This window comes from Scyliorhinus canicula, chromosome 14, assembly GCF_902713615.1.
Source record: "Scyliorhinus canicula chromosome 14, sScyCan1.1, whole genome shotgun sequence".
Taxonomy (NCBI): Eukaryota; Metazoa; Chordata; class Chondrichthyes; order Carcharhiniformes; family Scyliorhinidae; genus Scyliorhinus; species Scyliorhinus canicula.
The window spans coordinates 111,038,272-111,061,301 of NC_052159.1; the positions used below are offsets into that span (position 1 = coordinate 111,038,272).

Consider the following 23,030-nt stretch of genomic DNA (forward strand, 5'->3'; position numbering starts at 1 on the left):
CGTTTGGTGGGATTTTGCACGAGAATGTGCTGCAAATTAAAGTGGCAGAATAGAACAGAATCCTCCACAAGTGATCTGTGTGACCAGAGCAAGCAACTGTAGATCTTCTTCGTGAACCAGATTGGAGAATTGTTACTGGGCGACACAGAGTCTGAAACATGAAGTGCCAGTTCGAATATTTAATTTAACATCAAATCAGTTTCAACAAATCAGACAGAGAGAAAGAAATTTTTAGAGTTTCAGATAAAAGTGACAAAAATTTTTTTTAAAGTCTTTTTGAAAAGCGTGGGTGGGATTCTCCATTTGCCGACACCTAAATCGGGAAAGGCAATTGATTTTGATGGTGAAATTGTGGCGGGCGCCGGGTTCAAGCCAAATCGCAATTCTCCGGTGCCTTGACAGCGGTGTAGATGCATTGCATTCCGCACTTACAGTAAATACGGTTGTCCCCGTATCTAAGGAAAGATGTGCTGGCCTTGGAAAGGGTCCAGAGGAGGTTCACAAGAATGATCCCTGGAATGAAGAGCTTGTCGTATGAGGAACGGTTGAGGACTCTGGGTATGGGCTCATTGGGGTTTAGAAGGATGAGGGGGATCTCATTGAAACTTGCAGGATACTGTGAGACCTGGATAGTGTGGAAGTGGAGAGGATGTTTTCACTAGTAGGAAAAACTAGAACCAGAGGGCACAATCTCAGACTAAAGGGGCTATCCTTTAAAACAGAGATGAAGAGTAATTTCTTCAGCCAGGAAATGATGAATCTGTGGAACTCTTTGCCGCAGAAAGCTGTGGAGGCCAAATCACTGAGTGTCTTTAAGACAGAGATAGAAAGGTTCTTGATCAGTAAGGGGATCAGGGGGTTATCGTGAAAAGGCAGGAGAATGGGATGAGAAAAATATCAGCTGTGATTATATGGCGGAGTGGACTAATTCTGCTCCTATGTCTTATGGTCCTATTAGTGGGCCTGACCCGGTGTTTTCCGGGTCCTCCACGATTGTCCACCGGGGGGAATTCCCAGCGGCAAAAATCGGAAAACTGGTACCGGGTCTGCTGAGGGGGAAAAAGGGGGTACGGAAAGTGTCCACTGGCCGGGGCATCTGCTGCCAGGGTTGCCGGCGGCGGGGGGGGGGGAGGGGGGGGGAATAGAAGTTGGTGGCCAGAGGTGGACTGTTGGGTCGGGATGCACAGGCATGGAACAACATTGCTGCAGGCTGCAAGGCAGCCATGCAGCTGCGAACATCGTCGATAGCCCACTGTGAACCTGATGCCACTGGTCGTGTGGCTGTCCCTCCACCCCACCCCACTGGATGCTCTCTGGCCATGCTGACCCATCAACAGGATGGGTGTGCTCCAGCACAACCAGTGCCATCTTGTTGGCTGGGATGAGTGAGTGTGGGGAACAGAGTGTGTATATGCAGCTGCAGCTTGTCAATTCCTGGGTGTCAATCTCGAACCCGCCAAATCTGGCACCATTCTTCATTAGAATCGATTGTGTCCTACATGGCACCGGTGCTAGCCCCATAACAGTCGCTGAATCGGTCCAGATGTAGCACCAGTTTTGCTGTCGTAGAAGTCCACAAGCACTGCCCCGGCATCAACACTTGGGGTGGAATTCTCTGCACCGTCACACCCGTTTTCTGGTGCGGCGTGCCCCCACCGGCAACGGGATCCTCCCTCCCAGCAGCCAGCTAATAGGGGTTTCCCCATTGTGGGCACCACGCTGTCAGGAAATCTGTGGGCACGAGTACGCTACCGGCGAAATGGACAATCCCGCCAACGGAGAATTCAGTTTTTCGTCTCAGTAACAGAGAATCCCGCCCCATATTTTTAACAATCTCCAACAATGATTAAAATGTGAAAGAATGAGACTTGTTGGAATTAATTTTCAGTGCAGGTGACGATGTTTGGCAGTAATTCAAACTTAGCTTTCTGTTCAAAGGATAGTTACAGCAGAATGGACAGGATTTGATTTTTCTGGCAATTTAGTATCAAGCTGTTCAATGTATTTGAACAATTAATCAGATGTGCGATAGTGTTACAGTTCATGGAGGAGTTGGGCCTGTCAGAGAGCAATATCCAGATTTCTGCATTTGTCAGAACTGCTGGTCTGACTCACTGCTTGATAACAATGAGCGCTAATAACATTAATGCTATTTCTACAGCAGATTTGACATATGATTGGCTGGGGTTCGGCAGGGAGGCTGAAAATTGTGGTTTTGATTTCCTGGTACGGGAACTGGAATCTCAAATTCACAAACCACAATGGCGTCAAATAATCGTGAGCTTTGCAGTCAAACATGAGGCCATTCATTCCATTGGATCGTGTGCAGACACTTTGCTCAAGCAATGCAAAGCTAACCTCACCATCCCTCTGTCTCTCCCATATGTTCTTATTTAAATATTTGTTTGCTGCTGCCTTGAATAATAATAAAGGCTTTTGCCAACAGAGGTAGGATTGACAAACCTGGACAGTTGGATCTTCAGTTGGATTTTGATTAGTCGCAGTGTTTATCAATCAAAAAATTGTGAATCCTCAGTTCTGAAAGATGTGTTGAATTTTCTCCAAGTTTAATTATTTGGGTTGTTCAAGCTAATGGGGGTTTCCCATTGTGGGCACCACGCTGTCAGGAAATCCATGGGCATGAGTGCGCTACCGGCAAAATGGACAATCCCGCCAACGGAGAATTCAGTTTTTCGCCTCAGTAACAGAGACTACTATAAAGGCGGCTAATGAGATAGGACCAACATACTTATACACTTCTGACACTATTACTGCAAATTCACAAAGTGCTTGAAAGAAATATGTTGTTTTGAGGGACTATAAAGAAAGGTTTATTTTGAATAAAAGGATTTCATTGTTGCTGAACACACCAAGGACTATATTTGCATCTCTTTGATATGATTCATAAAAAAGTAGATACAAGATTTTTAAAAGTGTCATACTGTCAGTTGAAAACTCAAGGCTGTGTGCTTGGTGTTCTCTGAACATTTCCCCTCATCAAAAACGGATTCCTAAACTGCAATGAAATGTGCAGAAGAAAAGCAACATTTTACTTGCCATGACCTGGGTAAAAGTCATTTCTTAAAAACTCATCCAGAATAATGAAGGACGGCAAATAATCAGAAAGAGTATATTCAGTCTGCAGTTCGACTCCAATGTTGTTGACTTTTAATTACTCTCTGAAGTGGGCAAGAAAGCCATTCAGTTGTGTTAAACTACTACAACCCGCAGACGATCCACCTAACGTCTTCCAGGAGAAACTAGGGCTGGGTAATAAATACTGGCCTTTCTCGTGACACCCACATTCCAAGAATTAATTTTTGAATAAAGCTCCAGGGCAGACCTGGAGTTTAATATGCCCAGATTTTTAAGTATGATCATAGCAATGACTGAAGTGAATATGACCAAGGAGTTCTTTTTTGTCTCAGCTAATGGGCGTAGCAACCATTGCGAATATCGTGCAATAGGAGGAGTTACGGGCAGGCTGAGTGTACAGGAAGCACAGGAGAAACTGGGCTCACAGCCAAGAGTTGTATTGCAAGAGTCAATTAACTAGGTGTGGGAGAGACGTAGATGCAGGCTTAGGTAAGAGGTTGGGACTGAGAGGTGCTGTTTGATTGAAGACAACTGCAGGGAGAATGTGTCATTTGTACTGCACAAAAGTAGCAGGGAAGATCACCTCAATCCTCCACTTTCTTTCCTCAGATTTCCTTTAGACACCAACAGGGGGCAGCTCAGGAACCAGTTGCATTGCTCGGCATGAATCTATTATGCAGGTGATGGAAGCCTTATGTCGCATTGCACTGAGTTACATTAAGCCCTGAAATACCCAATCAGGTCGTAGGCACCTAAAGCGCCACCAAATTTGTAAATTCTTCATTGAGTGGAGTAAAATCAAAGGAGGCCTTTGGCATATCTTTTAAGTAGACCCAGCATTTTGCAAAGGATAGAAGAATGGAAATGCTGAATCCTCAGTTATCTATGCTGAATAATGCAACCAGAGCCAAGGATATTTCTGCATAGCCCCTATGCCTTTGTGGAAAATAATCACAAAGATGTACATGGCCAAAACCTTGCTGGACGAACATTTTGGCAAATATTTTAGATGCGTGGAGAGGGAAGAGTGGATGGCCATCCAGAGAAGATTTTTGAAATGATTACATGCAGTGCTCAACTTTGTTACAAGGCACGGCGCTGAGGACCCGGGTTCGAATCCCGGCCCTGGGTCACTGTCCGTGTGGAGTTTGCACATTCTCCCCGTGTCTGTGTGGGTTTCGCCCCCACAACCCAAAAGATGTGCAGGATAGGTGGATTGGCCACGCTAAATTGCCCCTTAATTGGAAAAAATAATTGGGTACTCTAAATTTATTTTTAAAAACTTTGTTACAAGGCCTCATCATGGGCTTACCCGTTGAAAGGTCATCAACCTGAAACATTAACTCTGTTTCTCTCTCTACAGATGAGTGTTTCCAGCATATTCGTCTTTATTTCAGATTTCCAGCATCTGCAGTATTTTGCTCCTGTCTTAAACTGAGGTCCGTGATTGCCTCTGCCAGAGATCCAATGGCACTGGTCAAAGAGGAGCAGGGAGGTCTCTCTTGGTCTCCTGGGCAATACTCATCCCTCAGTCAATACCCCAGAAATTGAATATTTGATCATTTGAATAATTTTCTATTCTGGAACACATAGGGCTGGATTCTCCACCGGCAGGATTCTCTGTTTTGCCGGCGCCCAGGGCTTTACCGACGGCGTGGGCCTGCCACAATGGGAAACACCGTTGACTGGCTTGCGTAAAGGAGAATCTCGCCGGTGGGTCGGGGCAGAAATGTGACGCGGCGGGGCGGGGAATTCAGCCCATTGAAATGAAATGAAATGAATGAAATGAAAATCGCTTATTGTCACGAGTAGGCTCCAAACGAAGTTACTGTGAAAAGCCCCTAGTCACCACATTCCGGCGCCTGTTCGGGGAGGCTGTTACGGGACTGTTACCTGCTGTACGAGGCTTACGAGGCTGTTGCCTGCTTCATTTATGTAAATGATAATTATGACTGTTGCCTAAATCTTCTGGTCCCACCCATCATGGGAATCATCATGGGTGGGATGGACAATTCGACAGATGAGCGAAAGATCCACTGGCTTCGGGCAAGTATTTCTGGTCCCAGGACGGGTGGTACCGAAAAATCCCACCCTCTATTTCAAAAGACTATTCAGTGGAGGGGAAAGATTGTGGGCGAGATTCTCCCTTTTGGGGACTAAGTCCGCCGGCCGGAAAACGGGCTTGAATCATTCCGGACTATTTCCTGGAAAGTCTGGGGTGATTCGCCATTCGCCATGGGGCTAGCACAGCCCGGCGTGCATCCCGCAGATCTGTCTGCTGGCGGGGCCTGCTGCCCAGGCTGCGCATGTGCACGGCTGGCAGCCGATTCTCGGTCCATGGAAAATCGCTTCCCTGCGTCGGAGCGGCGTGGCGGGATTCTCACGCCGCCCTGGCGATTCTCCGACCTGGCGCGGGCTCGGAGAATCCCGGCCGTTACATGAATGCAAAGCATTTTTTGAATCTTTCTCACACTAAAGCCCATCAAGCTTTGCATTTGTGTGTAACTTGGGGGTAGCTATCAACAAGTTGAACTTAAACCCTCTTCACTTTGGCCCCTCATCAACCATTCCAGTGTCATCCTTCCATTACTGGAAGGGTATGTTAAAAGCTTTAGGTGCAGTAGGGAGTTGCATAAGCTCTGGCATTGCTAATTTGGTTCAAATGGGCTATTTTTGTTTTGCAAATACTATGTAATACTTTATGCTAGACTTTGTGCTTCCTCCACAACCTCATTAGTATCAGAATTTCTGAGCTGGCGTCTGAGTCAAATATGAATGGTTGGCAGTTGCTGCTGCTGTGAGTCTATGCCCTGACCTGTTTAACAACATATATAATGAATTTCAAAATTTGTCTATTGTAGGCTGGAAACGCCTGTCGGTTTGACTTTCATCTACAAATGTAGCTCTTCCACTTTGCGTCTGTACAACACTACAAATAAGTCCTAAGTAAGGAGGAAAACATAAGCCTACCGCTTCTCTTTCATTGCCCAGCCCAGTGTGACTGCATTCGCTTGGTTCCACACTTGTTTGGCAAATGTTTCCCAAACCAATTCCAGCAATGTTGTCTCTCCATGTCTCAGTTACAGCTCGACATCCAAGGACCTTTGCCACTTCCTCTTCTTCAGTCACACGATGCCCCTTGGTGACACCATCCAAATTAATGGGTTCAGCTTTGGCATACGCACTGGCAACGCTCTACCTCAATTGGGTGTGCCACGAATTCATTCAGTTAAACATTGAAATGACTTCTTTGACCTCCAGTCTCAAGCTTTGTGCCCTTGCCACCAATTTCATCTTTCTCTCCAGTCACTGTCTCAGGCTGAACCACACTTCAGTGTCATATTTGACTCCAAGGTATAGACATAGACATAGAACATACAGTGCAGAAGGAGGCCATTCGGCCCATCGAGTCTGCACTGACCCACTTAAGCCCTCACTTCCAGCCTATCCCCATAACCCAATAACCATAACACACCTACCCTGCACGTCTTTTGGACTGTGGGAGGAAACCGGAGCACCTGGAGGAAACCCATGCAGACATGGGGAGAACGTGCAGACTCCACACAGACAGTGACCCAGCGGAGAATCGAACCTGGGACTCTGGCACTGTGAAGACATAGTGCTATCCATTTGTGCTACCGTATGCATCCAAACTCAAATTCTCTGTATCACACAGATCACTTACTTCCACCCCCTTGATTTTGCCTGTTTCTCAGCCAACCTGCTTCTAGATTTGACTATTCCACTACTGTGAATTGCACTTTCACATAGCCGTCCGTCAGTCCAGAAGTAAAACACTCGAACACGTTGGTAACGAATATTCGTTTATTCACGGCCGGGACAAATCTCTAAGTAGTCGGGGAACCACCTTCGAGAAGTGCCAAAGTCCCAGAGTACGGACTGTCCCTTTATACAATCACAGCTTAGAGGTGGTCCCCTTAAATTCCTAAATACACCAATGATTTGGCAAGGATCCAGAACATGTACTTATATGGAATTATTATCCTCGAGGTAGGCTGGTTACTATGACATAATCATTAGCATGTTCACTAATACTGCTGCTGCTAACGGTTTTCTTATCCTATCTGTCCATCAGGTCCAACTTCCTTATCTCCTTCCCTCTCGTGCTCCTGAGTCAGCTCTTTCACATTCCAATGTCCATTGTCTCAGTTGACAAGGTTTTACACACTCATCTTTGCTGTCTCTGCACTAACAGACACTAACAGACACAGAGATCTGCTCCCATTTCATTCCCTCAACCTTTTAACCTCTTTTTCACAGATACAGTAATATAAGAAATGATAGTAAAAGTTTCTTTCAATACATAAGAAACAAACGTCAGGCCAAAGTAGACATTGGGCCAATTCAAACTGATTCTGGAAGGCTAGTGATGGGAGATGAGGAAATGGCTGGAGAACTTAATAAGTACTTTGCGTCTGTCTTCACAGTGGAAGACGTTAGTAATATCCCAAAAATTATAAAGGGTCAGGGGGCTGAGTTGAGTATGGTTGCCATTACAAAAGAGATGGTGCTAAAAAAGCTAAAAGGTCTTAAAATTGACAAATCTCCTGGCCCCGATGGGCTACATCCTAGAGTTCTGAGGGAGGTGGCTGAAGAAATAGCGGAAGCGTTGGTTGAGATCTTTCAAAAATCACTGGAGTCAGGGAAAGTCCCGGACGATTGGAAGATCGCTGTTGTAACCCCCTTGTTCAAGAAAGGATCAAGACAAAAGATGGAAAATTATAGGCCAATTAGCCTAACCTCGGTTGTTGGTAAAATTCTAGAATCGATCGTTAAGGATGAGATTTCTAATTTCTTGGAAGAGCAGGGTCGGATTAGAACAAGTCAACATGGATTTAGTAAGGGGAGGTCGTGCCTGACGAACCTGTTAGAATTCTTTGAGGAGGTGACAAGTAGGTTAGACCAGGGAAACCCAGTGGATGTGGTCTATCTGGATTTCCAAAAGGCCTTTGATAAGGTGCCACACAGGAGGCTGCTGAGTAAGGTGAGGGCCCATGGTGTTCGAGGTGAGCTACTGGCATGGGTTGAGGATTGGCTGTCTGACAGAAGGCAGAGAGTTGGGATAAAAGGTTCTTTTTCGGAATGGCAGCCGGTGACCAGCGGTGTCCCACAGGGTTCAGTGTTGGGGCCGCAGCTGTTCACCATATATATTAATGATCTGGATGAAGGGACTGGGGGCATTCTAGCGAAGTTTGCTGATGATACGAAGTTAGGTGGTCAGGCAGGTAGTGCTGAGGAAGTGGGGAGGCTGCAGAAGGATCTAGACAGTTTGGGAGAGTGGTGCAGGAAATGGCTGATGCATTTCAACGTGAGAAAATGTGAGGTCTTGCACTTTGGAAAAAAGAATCCAAGCATAGACTACTTTCTAAACGGTGAGAAAATTCATAATGCCAAAGTACAAAGGGATCTGGGAGTGCTAGTCGAGGATTCCCTAAAGGTAAACATGCAGGTTGAATCCGTGATTAAGAAAGCGAATGCTATGTTGTCATTTATCTCAAGAGGGTTGGAATATAAAAGCAGCGATGTGCTACTGAGCCTTTATAAGGCTCTGGTTAGGCCCCATTTGGAGTACTGTGTCCAGTTTTGGGCCCCACATCTCAGGAAGGACATACTGGCACTGGAGCGTGTCCAGCGGAGATTCACACGGATGATCCCTGGAATGGCGGGTCTAGCATATGAGGAACGGCTGGCGTTCCTGGGATTGTATTCATTGGAGTTCAGAAGGTTAAGGGGAGATCTAATAGAAACTTACAAGATAATACATGGCTTAGAAAGGATGGACGCAAAGAAACTGTTTCCGTTAGGCGAGGAGTCGAGGACCCGTGGGCACAGCCTTAGAATTAGAGGGGGTAAATTCAAAACAGAAATGCGGAGACATTTCTTCAGCCAGAGAGTGGTGGGCCTGTGGAATTCATTGCCGCAGAGTGCAGTGGAGGCCGGGACGCTAAATGGCTTCAAGGCAGAGATAGATAAATTCTTGATGTCGCGAGGAATTAAGGGCTATGGGGAGAATGCTGGGAGGTGGAGTTGAAATGCCCATCAGTCATGATTGAATGGCGGAGTGGACTCGATGGGCCGAATGGCCTTACTTCCACTCCTATGTCTTATGGTCTTATGGTCTAATCCACTTCCACACTACTCTCGCGGCAGATCTCCCACCCTCCATAAGCTTCAGCCCAAAAAACCTTTGCAGTACATATCCTATCCGCACAGGATCTGTTCACCTATCACCAGTTCCAGGGAGTGGGTTGTTCAGGGGATCCTTTGACTTGACTGCCTGCCACCCAACTGGCCTTATGTCCTGTGGCTGGGTGTTCCTGGAGAGTGAGCATGTGATTTCCATCAGTACACTTGAGGCCTCTTCAATGACGAGTGGACACTGGAGGTGGGTTGGGGGGGGGGGGGGGTTGGGGGGGGGGGGGGTTGGAGAGTGGGACGGTGGCTGCGGTGCACTATCAAATACAGGAACAACATTTCAATTTAAGCTATTACGTTTCCTTTCAAGTTTTGGTTTGTTTCTGTCTTGTTTTTGTGACAGTGGGGCAGTAGTGCCCCTTTCAAATGGGGCACTTTATTGGTAATGGGTTTACTAAAGGGTTACCATCGAGGAGGTCCATATTTGAGTCCAGTCAGGACCCCCTGTATGGTTAGCAATGTTATTAATGAGGGCGAAGCCTTTCCAATTGGAAAAACCAAGAGTGCAGTTACATGAACTAGATCCTAACACGTGGGTTCCGGGGGTTTTTTACTTCCCGGAGTAAGCAGACTGATCCGGTCTGGGGGTTCTGAATATAAAAGAACGGGGGTGTGTGATCTGATGGGTAGGGTGGCTGTCGCCCAGCAGTAAAAGCACGTAACTTGTAACCGGCGCTTTGCCAGTCCTGGGCTGCATTCCTGTGGTTAACAGAGGAGGACTTGGAGAACCTGGTTGGTAAGGCAAAGTGATTAGATACTGTCCTGTTCTGGTATATAACCCATTCAGCCGTCTGCTCTAATGAAAAAGGAACAGGCACCAAGGGAACGCCTCCATGGGAATGGGTTTACAAAAGGGGAGTCATTCAATCCTTGCTGAGCTGCTTTGATTTTCAGTAACCCAATGCGTCTTCCATAAAATTCTCAATTTTGGATTTGAATCTCTTCATGGTTTTGGCCTTTTCCATCCCTGTAACCTTGTTCTGTCGTGCCAGTCTATGAGAACTCTGTGTTCCTCTAGCTTTTTCCTTTTGTGCATCGCCAGCATTTGGTCATATCAGTTGTCTAGCACCTACACTGTGGAATTCCCACTTTGAAACTTTCCACCTCCTTAAAGCCCATCTTTTCCTCCAAGCTCAACTCGCCTGCTATTTGGTTCTTTTGTTTGGTATCCACGTTTGTCAGTTTGTACCTTGCTGAACAGCTTTTGGGCTATTTGCCTTCATTAAAGGTGCTTGAGAAATGCAAGCTGTTGTTGTATAGCTGCTCCCTCACATGTTTATACGGAAAACTGGTACAAGCCCAAGCAGTAATTAGACGAGAAAGAGAAAATGCACTGCGCTTCCAACTGCTTTGAAGACAAACACTTTCGCACGTGATGAAATGGATACTGTAATTTTAATTTATGTCACTTCAAGTGTCTTCTTTTGATCTGACAAGCTTCTGACAGAAACAATAAAGAACTTGAGTTTAACAGGCCAGGTAACCGTGGCAGGGTCTGAAGCAGCCTTGTTTCCCTAATTTCCTCTGTCTTTCTCTTGTTTACTTTTCTCACTTCAGTTCACTCCTGTTTTTTGTTCCCCCTCCCAGGTCTCCCTTAATCCCTTTCTCCCATCCCCTTCCCATCTGTAGTACCCTGGCTGAAGTAACCAGCCAAGTGTAACTTCCTTAGCGACCTGCGTTTCAATGGAATCTTAATGCAACAGTTTTAACAAAGAGATCAAGGGACACCTTAATGCTGTATGGAGCATCCTCAAAAGACACAAACAGTCCATATTTCCTCTTCCACAGCTAAACGGGGTTTAATGCAAAAAGGGCCGGGGGATGGCTGGTGGGGGAGGGGACAGGGAGGTGGTGGTGATGGGGGGAGGGGGGAACAGGTGCGTTCTTTATTACCTAGTAGAACAACAAGCCCCTGTATTCAGTTAGCTCACTGCAATGCGAGATAAGCAGACCTCCTACTGTTGAATTATGACCTAGCTTTCAAAGAGATGCCCTCAGGATCTGTGGCGATCCTTCAAACAGCTTGAAAAAAATGAAGCATTTCAAAAGAAAGCCTCACCGCTGCTGGGCTTGTCAGATTACAAGGACTTTATTTTATTCGGACCTTTAAGTGGGTCAGCAATAGGAAAAAGTTCAATGTCAGCTGTCGCCAAAAAAGTGCTACTGTTATTCATAATTTTTACTCTGTGTTTAGTCATTGGTGGGAAAAGTAGGTAGTTGGATTTGGGAAATTGGAGCTGGCCAGGCAGTTGTATAAGGAAGGAATAGTGTATAAGGAAGCCTCTATAGTGTCACCCTGCCCTGCCTCAGCTGTTCTGCTGCTGGAGTCCTCATCCTTGCCTTCTTTATCTCTGAATGACTATTCTAACACACTCCTGGGCAGCATCCCTTGTTCTACTCTCTATAAGCTTCAGGTGATCTAAATCACTGCTGCTCATGTTCCAACTTACACCAAGTACCATTCACACATTGCCCCTCTGCTTGCTGACCTCCTACTGGTTCCTGGTTAAAAATTCTCGTCCTTGTTTACAAACTTTTCCGTGGCCAGGCTCCTTCTGATCCACCCAAATCTCCTCCAGCCTTACAATCTTCCGAGATAACTGTGTTACGCTAATTTTGACTCCTTGGGCATCACTATCTCCAGCATTTGTGGCCATGCTTCAGCTGCCCTAAGCTGTGGAATTCTCATTGTAAAATTCTCTGCCTCTCTACCTGTTTCGCTCCTTTAAGATATTCCTCAACCCCTACCTTCTTGACCAAGCTTCTGGTCCTAATGGGCCTAATATCTTCTATGTGTCTCGGTGTCATATTATTCTTTTAAAGTCTTCCAATTAAGGGGTAATTTAGCGCGGCCAATCCACCTAACCTGTAGGGGTAAGACCCACACAGACATGGGCAGAATGTGCAAACTCCACACAGACAGTGACCCGGGGCTGGGATTGAACCCAAGTCCTCAGCGCCATGAGGCAGCAGTGCTAACCACTGCAGAACCATACCGCCTGTCTCAGTGCCACATTTAAGTCTCTGTCGAATAACTTTGGGAAATTTTATTACAGTTGCTATATGAATACAAGTTGTTGGTAAGGGCATGCGCAAAGTTCTCATCTACCTTCCTCATTAAGGGTACTTAAATAATCCTTGAATCCATAGATTGTAAAAGGAACATAGGGACAAGAGTAGGCCATTCAGCCTCTTGAGCCTGCTCTATCATTCAACCAGATCATGGTTAATGTTTTTCCTTAATACCATTTTCCTGCACTATTTGTATATACCTTGATATATGTCCCTTGATATATGGTGGGGATTGCGGTGTTGTCGTGACATGCTCATACTGATGGAAGGGGGGGTTGACCCAGAAAACCCCAGTGGGAGGAGCTGAATTGCATTGCGGAGGGGGGCTCAGCTGCTGGACCTTGCCATTGGGCCTCCTGCTCAAAATTGCAGGTCAATAGCAGGATTCAGTCGGGAATCCCTCACAATCCCCGCAACAAAAATTTGCATGGCGAAGGATGGTGACTACCCCACGGATTTATTCCAGTGTGAGCACAAAGCGGGTGCGATTCAGTTTCGATGGGAGAACATAGGGCGAGATTCTCCATTTCCCGCCGCCGATTTCATAATCGGCTATTGAGCGGAGAATCCATTTTTACGACCGAATCGGGGCTGGCGGCTGTTTGGCACAGATTGCGCATGCTCCACCCACTCCAAAACAGCATCATCGCAGCACGCGCTGCCTGCCGTTGAGACAGCCTCAGGATCTGACCTGAAGGCCCTCCCCCGAATTTCCGCCACCCGATGGGCCAAGTTCCTGACCGGTTGATGTGTGGTCTCAGCAGTCAGGAACTGGCATGGCGGCTGTGGACTGTGTCTAGCGCCGCCATAATTGTGGAGGAGCCGTGCTACTGGCTGGGGGGGGGGGGGCTTTGGCGAGGGCTGGGGGGACTGGTGGCGGTGGTCAGGGGGTGGAGACGTGGTGCTTGGGGAGCACTATCTGGGAGGTCAGGTCCGTGCATAGCTGACGCCATGTTGTACGGTACGACCGCTGCAGGTCGTTGCCGCCGCATGTGCGGCCATGCACATGGCAATTCTCCGGCCGTTTATTTCATGGAGGCCGGGCGTTTTCCATGGAGTGGCTGCTAGCCCCTCACCGGTCGATGGATTGGTGCTGGGTTTGGCACCGATTTTTCCCCCAAAAATGCCACAGATCCTCCGGACATAGTCTCAAAATCAGAAAATCCAGCCCATAGTCTCCCAAAGGGAGAATTCTGGCCCAGATGTAGTCTCACCAATGAAAAATGAAATGAAAATTGCTTATTGTCACAAGTAGGCTTCAATGAAGTTACTGTGAAAAGCCCCTAGTCGCCACATTCCGGCGCCTGTTCGGGGAGGCTGTTACGGGAATTGAACCGTTTTGCTGGCCTGCCTTGCTCTGCTTTCAAAGCCAGCGATTTAGCCCTGTGTTAAACAGCCCCGTAGTGCTCTATACAACTGCAGAAAGACTTCTTTACAGCTGAACTCACACCCCCTTGCAATAAAAGTCAACATACCATTGACCTTCCTAATTGCTTGTTGCATCTCTAAGTTAGCTTTGAGTGACTTATGAACAAGAGCGCCCAGGTCCCTTTGAACATCAACACTTCACAATCTCTCACCATTTAAGAAACACTCTTGCCGGGATTCGGCAGGATCATTCAGTCCTGCCGAAATCAATGAACCTTTGAATGGCTGCAGTGGGGCGGAAAAATTCTGCCATCTGAATTTCCTGCCAAAGTGATAACTTCACATTTTTTCACATGATATTCCATCTGCAATGTTCTCTCAGTCCGTCTAAGTCCCCTCAAAGTATCTTTGCATCGTCCTCACAACTCACATTCCCACCTAGTTTTGTGTCATCTGTGAACATGGAGATATTGTCCTCGCCTCCAAATCATTGAACAGCTGGATGCCCAAGCACTGATCCTCATGCTACCCCACTAATCACAGTTTGCCAACCTGAGAGTGATCTATTTATTTCTACTCTCTGGCTGGGAGATTCTGCCCTTCCACGACAGGTCCCATCACAGCAGATGCAGCATGCCAACCAAAAGGCTTTGGCGGCACTGGTAAATCCCGCCGGCCTGTGAGCTTAGAGTATCCCACCCTCTGTTTTCTGTGTGTTAATCAATTCTCAATCCATGCCAATCCCATGTTCTTTAATTTTGTTTACTAATCTTGTGTGATCTTATCAAAAGCTTTCTGAAATCTAAATACACAACATCCACTGGTTCTCCCTTATCTATGCTGCGAGGTGCATCCTCAAAAAACACTAACAGGTTTATCAAACATGATTTATTTTTCATAAATCTATGTTGACTCTGCCCAATACTACCATTATTTTCTAGGTGTCCAGTTATCACATCCTTTATAATGGATTCTGGCATTTTCCATATACTGATGTCAGGCTTACTGATCTGTAGTTCCTTTGTTAAATCATGAGGGTACATTTGTTATCTTACAATCTGCAGGAACTGTTTGCAATCTATAAATCTCTATCCATCTCCACTTCCTCTTTCAAAGCATAATGATGTACGAATAGTGGTTTAGTAGTCCAGAACTTGCATGTTGCTGAAAAATGACATTTTGTTAAAACTATTTGTCTTGCACCCATCAGAACAATCGTAAGAATACCAATGTTGGGGGAAAGAAGAACTTTATACTGCATGGGAAGCATCGCTTGAAAATTTAAACCAGGCAGCTTGACTGTGACTGGTCAAGGCATTGCCCTCAGGGCATTCGGAGTCAAGGGTGGGATTCTCTGTCACGCTGCACCTGCTTTCTGATGTGGCAGGCCCCCAAGATTCTTCATCTCGCCAGCCAGCCAATGGAGGTTCCCATTGTAGGCAGTCCCACACAGTGGGGAAATCCCCGGGCTGCCGGCGAAATGGAGAATCCTGACAGTGGAGAATCCAGCTCAAGGTGCCTGGTTTAAATTTTAAAGCAGTGTTTGGCAGTTGACTGTCAGTCACCATTAACTGGTACATTCCCCATGGCAATGTCTCTACCAATCAGGGCCCACTTGCCAACCAATCCACACTCACTTCTCATACAATATAAAGCTTTTGCTTCTCCCGACACTGTTTTTCTTGTGATTGTCCTGATGAATGCAAGATGAACAGCTTCGACAAAATGTCTTCTTTCAGCAATACACATGATGGTGTGCACTATGATAAAGAGGAAAGGGAGGCAATGAGGTTTGGCCTTCAGTTTTAGTGTTATCTTTCTGGAACTGCAGGTGTTAAATATAAAGATGTCCAATATCGGGATGCATAGTGGTATTTGGTTTTACAATCATGGTGGGTAGTTGGAAGTACATTCATCAAGGTTTAAATCTGCTTTTCAGTAAAATAATCCATTGAGAGTGTTAAATCACAAACATAAATATATCCTTCTTTTCCTCATTGAAGAGTCTGTTTGTTCCCCTTATGACTCAACATCTCACACTTCTGTTCCAGTCAATCACTTTCAATCATGCAGGGTCCTCAAAGGTCCTCACTAATAGCTCGCTATTCAGTGTCAAAGAATGTGGAACAGCGACATGTTGACATTTTTTAAGCATCTCCTTTGAATCCCAAAATATCCATGGATTTTCTTTGCTGTTTTAGTGAAATTGCTGCCTTGCATCTTGATGAATTGCCTCAGGATATTATTGTGACAAAAGAAAAATAACCTTTAAAAGTTTCTGTGACTTTAATTAACTATCAGATTGGTAAAATTCAGCAACTGTAGCAGGTGGAGACATTTAGATAAATGAGACCAAAAATTTCCTGATCTTAATCACAGAAAATATAGGTAATACTAGTGAGACAGAATTCACTGTGTGTTTACAGAACAGATAATTGATCTTCACTGAAGTTTTCGGCTTTGCGATAAGACCGCAAGGGCTGGGTATAAAACTGAAATATTGATATTTTAACTTTTCAAGAACTGGAGTAATGTTTCTGCATTACAAATAATGACAAGTAATGCTTTGTTCATAGTTGTTTTTTGCATTTACTGACACATGAAATACTCTTCAATGTTAAGTCTTTCTTCAATCTTCCCAATTTCATAATGACATATTTTAGAACTTGTTTTATTGTTTTTCATATCATATACATACATTAATAATCCAAAAAGTTACATTTATCCAATTATCACCCACCTCTAATGCCAGCCAGATAATGGCGCATTCTGATAAGTTCCATTGGGTCATCCATAAGATTAAGATTGTATCTGATTGACATCTATGCTATTCTACACTTTAACAAGGACCGCACAGCTGAGGGTGAGTTCTGAGTTTCCAGTCTGATGAGACTGTAGTATTCCAAAGACCTCAAAGCAGTGATGAGCAACCTTGGCTAGTGAATCGAACCTTGGCACATGAATCGCCCTCCTTCATCCTAGTTGACCGCAAGATTGAAATCAGGTTTGCTGACTAACCATGACCCTATGAATAAGATAGCAAGTTGTAGAAAATGCTCAGTTATTCATACATTAATAGAACTGTCATGAACTTTAAATGATGCAAACAAAATAAATATTTATGCTTCTCACAATATTGTGTGTAATCAGCATGTACCTCACTTCCCGTGCCCTTGCTTTACATGTACATCAATTCAGTCATACCGGTAGGAAGAAAAACGACGCCGACAGAAATCAGCAGAATATGGCAACCCTGCGCGTGGGCAACGGTCAACAAAATGTTTTGTGGGCCGCACTCAGGACCCAGGTGGGCTGCATGTGACCCCTGGGCTGCAGGTTGACCACCACTGCTTTACACCCTGAAAGATTGAAGCTGCAGATCGCAAATAAACATTTCAGTTATCAGAAAGTATAACACTTGGGCCTGGATCATCATCTCTGAGGCCTGGATATTCATCACTGAGGTAGATAGCGAGGGTTGGAAAATTCCCACTTGCCTTGGGAGAATATCCCCGCAAAGGCGGAATCTGCATTACCGGAGTGGATGTGGGATGCAGTCAGTCCAGCTGATGTAGGAAAGAGGTAGCTATCGCTGCTGCTGGGTATGGATGGCCGCTGTTTAATAGGCCTGCCTTGATGTTGTAGGATTTTATCACAGCTGGAATGAAAGCAGCAAGCCTCCCAGCCCTTACCCTTCAAACCCCCTCACCCCCATACACACCTCATCCATGCCACCTCATGCCCATAATTCTGAATCTGTTGCCCCATCCACTTCTCATGGCCCTTCATGCCCCAATTGGAAATTATGGCACTTCCATGCCCATTGAAAGCAGATATCAGAGAGCCAGAGCTGTCATTCTAACAATGTTTTCCCCGGGGCTCAGGTTCTTCATTTGAGTAATGGACTTCTGGACACCCTGCCAAGCCTCATTATATATTCATTATATATTCTTTGCTGAGAGCCACTCACCTTTTAAAAGATCCCCTCTTACACACTATGGTTCACCCTGAGGTGCCATGAACCACGACTCATTAAATACCTGCTCTGGCTCCATGATAATTGTGGAAGACTAGGACACAACTATTGCTGCAATGGGGCTGGCTAGGTCAGGAGTGCTTAGTGCAGCTCATGACTCGGATCAATCCACACCCTTAAAAGGCACCCCTAATAATCACATAGCCCAGGAATTGGCTTGAGAATTCCAGAATCAGGACCTACCTGCTATTTTTAAAGGGCTCCTGTGTTGTCCCAAATTGGCATAAACCCAGGCCTTGAGGCCTGTCAAATCTTCACACTTATTTGGGCATCCAAATGTAAGTATTTTGGCCAAATCAAATCATATTTTCCTATGATTATCACTCCCAATTATATACAAGACCAAATTTAACATGTGATTTCATTTTTATCGAATGAATGGGCCAGACTGAATAACATGCATGATCATCAAATGAGATATATGTCTATTGATCCCAAGGCCAAGATTTCCTGGCTCTAACACCATTGCCATGGGTGGGATGGGAGAATTTGGAGTTGGTGTTGGGGCCGGATGATCCCTACCCATGCATCTGGGATCTAGCCACTGTACAAAGTTAAGTTTTTTTTAAAGAATCAAGAATGTGACTAAATGACCGAGTGGGGAGATGTTTCTTGAAGTTGTTAAGTCACGCTGGGGTTATGGCAGGGTCTGATATTTTAGATTTTAACCCAAGAACTCTAAATCTTGCTTTGAACTAGTGAAACCACGTTTTGGGAATTCTCAATTTGCCCATTTCAGCCATGTGGCTGAAATGTGGCTCATTAATGTGTTATTTCAGGATCTGATGATGTAATTCATATTTCAACAAGATTCTAACCTAGGATCATGGTAATATGTAAAGCTGGTGGCAGACAGAATGCAGGATTAAAACAAACCTATGTAAGTCATCTTCTAATTAATAAAACGTTTTGTGTGTACTAAAAGAAGTAGGAGCATTTCCTTCCTTCCTTTCCATAACCATGGTCACCACAGATCCTGCCCAGTCTTGCTGAGGCCTATTTCCTTGAGCCACCAGTGCTAGTCTCCAAACGGATGATTTTCCACTCCGACCCATTGACCTCCAGCCATGGGTATGAGCCAATATGGCATTATTCAACTGAGGTTGATGAGTTATTATTACCCGGAAACCTCACTGACACCATCTTGGGAGCTTCCCACCTGGTGGTACAGTGCCACCACTAGTATGAGTTGCAGTTACAGAGTGACGAGTTTATCAGAGAATACAATCACAGGGTGGAGTTCACTCCAGCCTGCTGTCGCAAGGCTTGATGCTGTAAATTACGTGGGAAGGATATCAGCCTGCTGGCAGTTGGAAATCCTCCTGGGTTAAGTCAGAGGTGAGAAGGGGGTCCATGCTCACAACTCCTCTGCTCCAGGCAGGATGTCAATTGGGCTCATTAATGGGCCATTTGACACCAAGTAACCCTGAGCCCACCGAAATTCAGTTGCACAGCTCTCTCAAGCCTCTGATGGCCACTTGGCAAACCCTGTTGGGTTCGTGGTGGTGGTTGGGGTGGGGATAATGGGGTCCCTCTAGCACTCAGTACCTGATTGAGGCATCTGTTATTGAGAAGGGGTGGGGCACTGAAATCCACCCTCCTGCCGCGGCCTCTGATCCCCCTGCAACCCTGCGCACCCCGCCATTCCCCCCCCCCCACCCCAATTTCCGGCAACCCCATCTGTACAGCCGCCATCCGGTTCAATTTTTCTGCATTCAGGGATCCGGTGACGGTTTCTGGTCAATGCCTGAGATCATTTCTGGCAGCAACCACCGCTCCCAGTGCCACTGCTATTAATGGAGAGCTGCCCACCTCTGATTGGCTGGCAGCTCTTTGGGGTGGAATTGCCTGCAGCGGAGTGCAAAATTCTCTGGGAAGGGCTGACGCAAGTCAGTCAAATACCTGACAGGCACTTAATTTCCTCAGGCCTCTCCCACAGAAGGTGTGCAGGCTTCCCAGCAGTTCTCCAGCCAGTGGACGAGACCGCCGCCACCTCCCCCTTACCCAGTTTAAATCCTGGCTCTAAGAGCAGAATCTTCTGCACGTTAATCCCTACCAGAAATGCAGGACCATATGCAGGTTGGAACCCAGTTTCTTACATGGAGAGACTCTCCTTGCTCCAGAGCCATGGATTGGATTGGATTTTGTTTATTGTCATGTGTACCGAGGTACAGTGAAAAGTATTTTTCTACGAGCAGCTCAACAGATCATTAAGTACATTAAAAGAAAAGGAAATAAAAGAAAATACATAATAGGGCAACACAAGGTACACAATGTAACTACATAACACTAGCATCGGGTGAAGCATACGGGGGCGTAGTGTTAATGAGGTCTGTGCACATGAGGGTGGTTTAGAAGTCTGGTAACAGCAGGGAAGAAGCTGTTTTTAAGTCTGTTCATGCGTGTTCACAGACTTTTATATATCCTGCCCAGTGGAAGAAGTTGGAAGAGTGAGTAAGCCGGGTGGGAGGGGTCTTTGATTATGCCGCCTGCTTTCCCCAGGCAGCGGGAGGTATAGATGGAGTCAATGGATGGCAAGCAGGTTGGTGTGATGGACTGCGCTGTGTTCACGACTCTCTGAAGTATCCTGCGGTCTTGGGCCAAGCAGTTGCCATACCAGGCTGTGATACAGCCAGATAGGATTCTTTCTATGGTGCATCAGTAAAAGTTGGTAATGGTTAATGTGGACATACCGAATTTCCTCAGTTTCCTGAGGAAGTATAGGCACTGTTGTGCTTTCTTGGTGGTAGCGTCAATGTGGGTGGACCAGGACAGATTTTTGGAGATGTGCACCCTGAGGAATTTGAAACTGCTAACCATCTCCACCTCGGCCCCCTTGATGCTGACAGGGGTGTGTACAGTACTTTGCTTCCTGAAGTCAATCACCAGCTCTTTAGTTTGCTTGCATTGAGGGATAGATTGTTGTCGCTGCACCACTCCACTAGGTTCTCTGGGGTTTAACATCCTGCCCCCGCATTCCCTGATCAGTCACTGAGAGCAGGCGGGCTGTCATGCTGGATCTGATAAAGGAAGGATTTCTAAATAAAGATGCCCCATCATGATTTGCGCAGACTCAGCAGCATTTGGATTGTTGACGTTGCAGCAAGCACAGGAAGACAGAGGAAAATTGGAAAGCTTGCCTCCTGAGTCTATCTGTCAGCCGTGGGCATGATTATCTAAACAAAACGAATTGCTACCACCGGCGGGAAAATCGGTTACGTTTTCCACTGGCCTTGGCAGTGCTAATGAAGCGTGATTCAACCACTCTTTGGCTGAAAAACATATCACCCACAGGAAGCACACTGGGCCAAACTCTCCAGGCATGTAAATCGCCCAAATCAGGGTGAGCTGTTCACAGCTGACAAGCGGGAACATCATTTAAACATTCCCTTCAGCAGTGCCAGCAGCCTCACTAGGAGGATCGTAGTACAATGTCATAAGAAGATGAATGACCTCCTGAGAGCTGCAAGGGTGAGTACCCACTTGTCTCCTCCTGGCATCCCTCCTGTCTCTTACCCCTGGTATATTATCATTAACTCCCTATCTGCTATCTCACAGTCTCCTGATACTCAACCTCCCAGCACTATCCTTAGAACCCCCCCCCCCCACCCCGAGTACTCCCCATCATAACCCCTCTCCAACTTGCAACTGTGCCCACACATGCCACCTACTATAAACTTCTGAACCTATCAGTATTCCGCCTCACAATGTCCTCTTTGTGTCCCCACAGGAGAAGATAGCCCATAAGATGGGAGAGCAGAGAAGTCAGGCGGAGGTTGCCCAAGATACAAGTCCTTAACCTCGATGAGGAAAAGGGTGATGGAGATTGCAGAGGAACGAGCAGTGAAATATAGGAAGGTTGGCCTGCACTGGGGGATCCACTGCTCCTTACTCCTGATTACCTGTCTCAAGGGAATCTCTTATTTCCAACACCGTTGTTCTTCCTCACCGCTGACCCCATGTACCTTGTCTTACAGGGTCACCATCAGATGAAGCTGGGCCATCCGGGGCTTCCCCCTCCTCCCTGCAACTCTGCAGACCACCCAGAAGCAGAACTCCAGGGACGACACAGATTTTTTGTCACAACTTTCATCTGTATCATCCACCAGCACTGAGACACACAGGTCGGTGGGACATGGTAGTGTACGGCTTCTGGGTCATTATCTGGTGCACACCACACAGCTGCTGTCGCACATCAACTGGAGGCGGGATCTTCCAAGGGAGCGGGCAGTCGGAGGTCTGCTGGATGGACACAGTTGAACATGAGCTAGATGCTGGGACTCTGAAAAGGTCATCCCAGCACTGATGAAGATGTAAAGGCAGAGCCGGGATATCTAGGAGGGGGTATCAACGACATCCGGCAATTGCAAGGACATCTGGAGGAGCCCCGAAGCCTTGAGGCACAAGAAATGGTGCTGACATTCTGTGGCACCCAGGCCAACGCTGCAAGGGTGGCATCCGCAGTGGAAAGCTTGGAGGAGATGCTGGTGTCGAAGACTTGCTCCACTCTCTGATTGCCGCGGCTAGTTCCCATGCCAGTGCAACCCAGGCACAAATGGGCATGTCCCAAATGCAGATAGTCATAGCTTAGCTACTTCAAAGTATGGTTGAAGGCATCGAGAACATGGCCCATTCACTGAGGGATATGTCCCAGATACAGAAAGGCATTGCTGAGTAGCATCGAAGCTCGGCCTAGTCACAGAGGACCACGGCTGAGGGCTTCAGAACCATGCTGCAGACATTGGCAGGCCTCCAGGACCAGCAGCGCCAGGTGCCATTGAGCATCTGGAGCTCACTTCAGCTGCCCTCTGACTCATGGAGTAGCCCATGGGACAAAGAGCACGCCACAGAAGGAGGAAGTATTTGAACCCATCCCGGGGCCTTCGACCAAAGAGTCTCTGGCAGTCTCCAGTCCGTCTTAAACCTCTGCTCCTGCCACTGGCACATCTCCTGGGCAGCAGGCAGAACAGGGTAACATGACCACACCTGTGGCACCAAGAAGTCGGTTAGGACTCTCCAGGCCCATATACTCCAGAGGACACCAGCCACTAGCAGCACAGGCCGAAGGGCTCAGAATGCAGCAGTCTGCCCCCAAAGCTTACATTCTGGGGAGGTAGAGGTAGCACGGGGCAAAGAAAAATGAAGTTAGAGGACCACTGAGTTTGCATGGGTGAAAATCACACATTTTTAGTTAGGAATTTAAGATAAGCACTGCAAAGGATCCACATGAAAGATTTAACAC

General features: G+C 46.5%; 1 long non-coding RNA gene across 3 annotated transcripts in view; it reads right to left on the minus strand.

Annotated features, from left to right (window-relative positions):
• Nucleotides 1–16,360: 16,360 nt before the first annotated feature.
• LOC119977835 overlaps nucleotides 16,361–23,030 on the minus strand; it is an 86,967-nt gene continuing 80,297 nt past the window's right edge. For all 3 annotated transcript variants that reach the window (XR_005463288.1, XR_005463289.1, XR_005463290.1), the window contains exon 3: nucleotides 16,361–16,777. This is a non-coding gene — a long non-coding RNA (uncharacterized LOC119977835). The remainder of the gene's footprint in view (nucleotides 16,778–23,030) is intronic.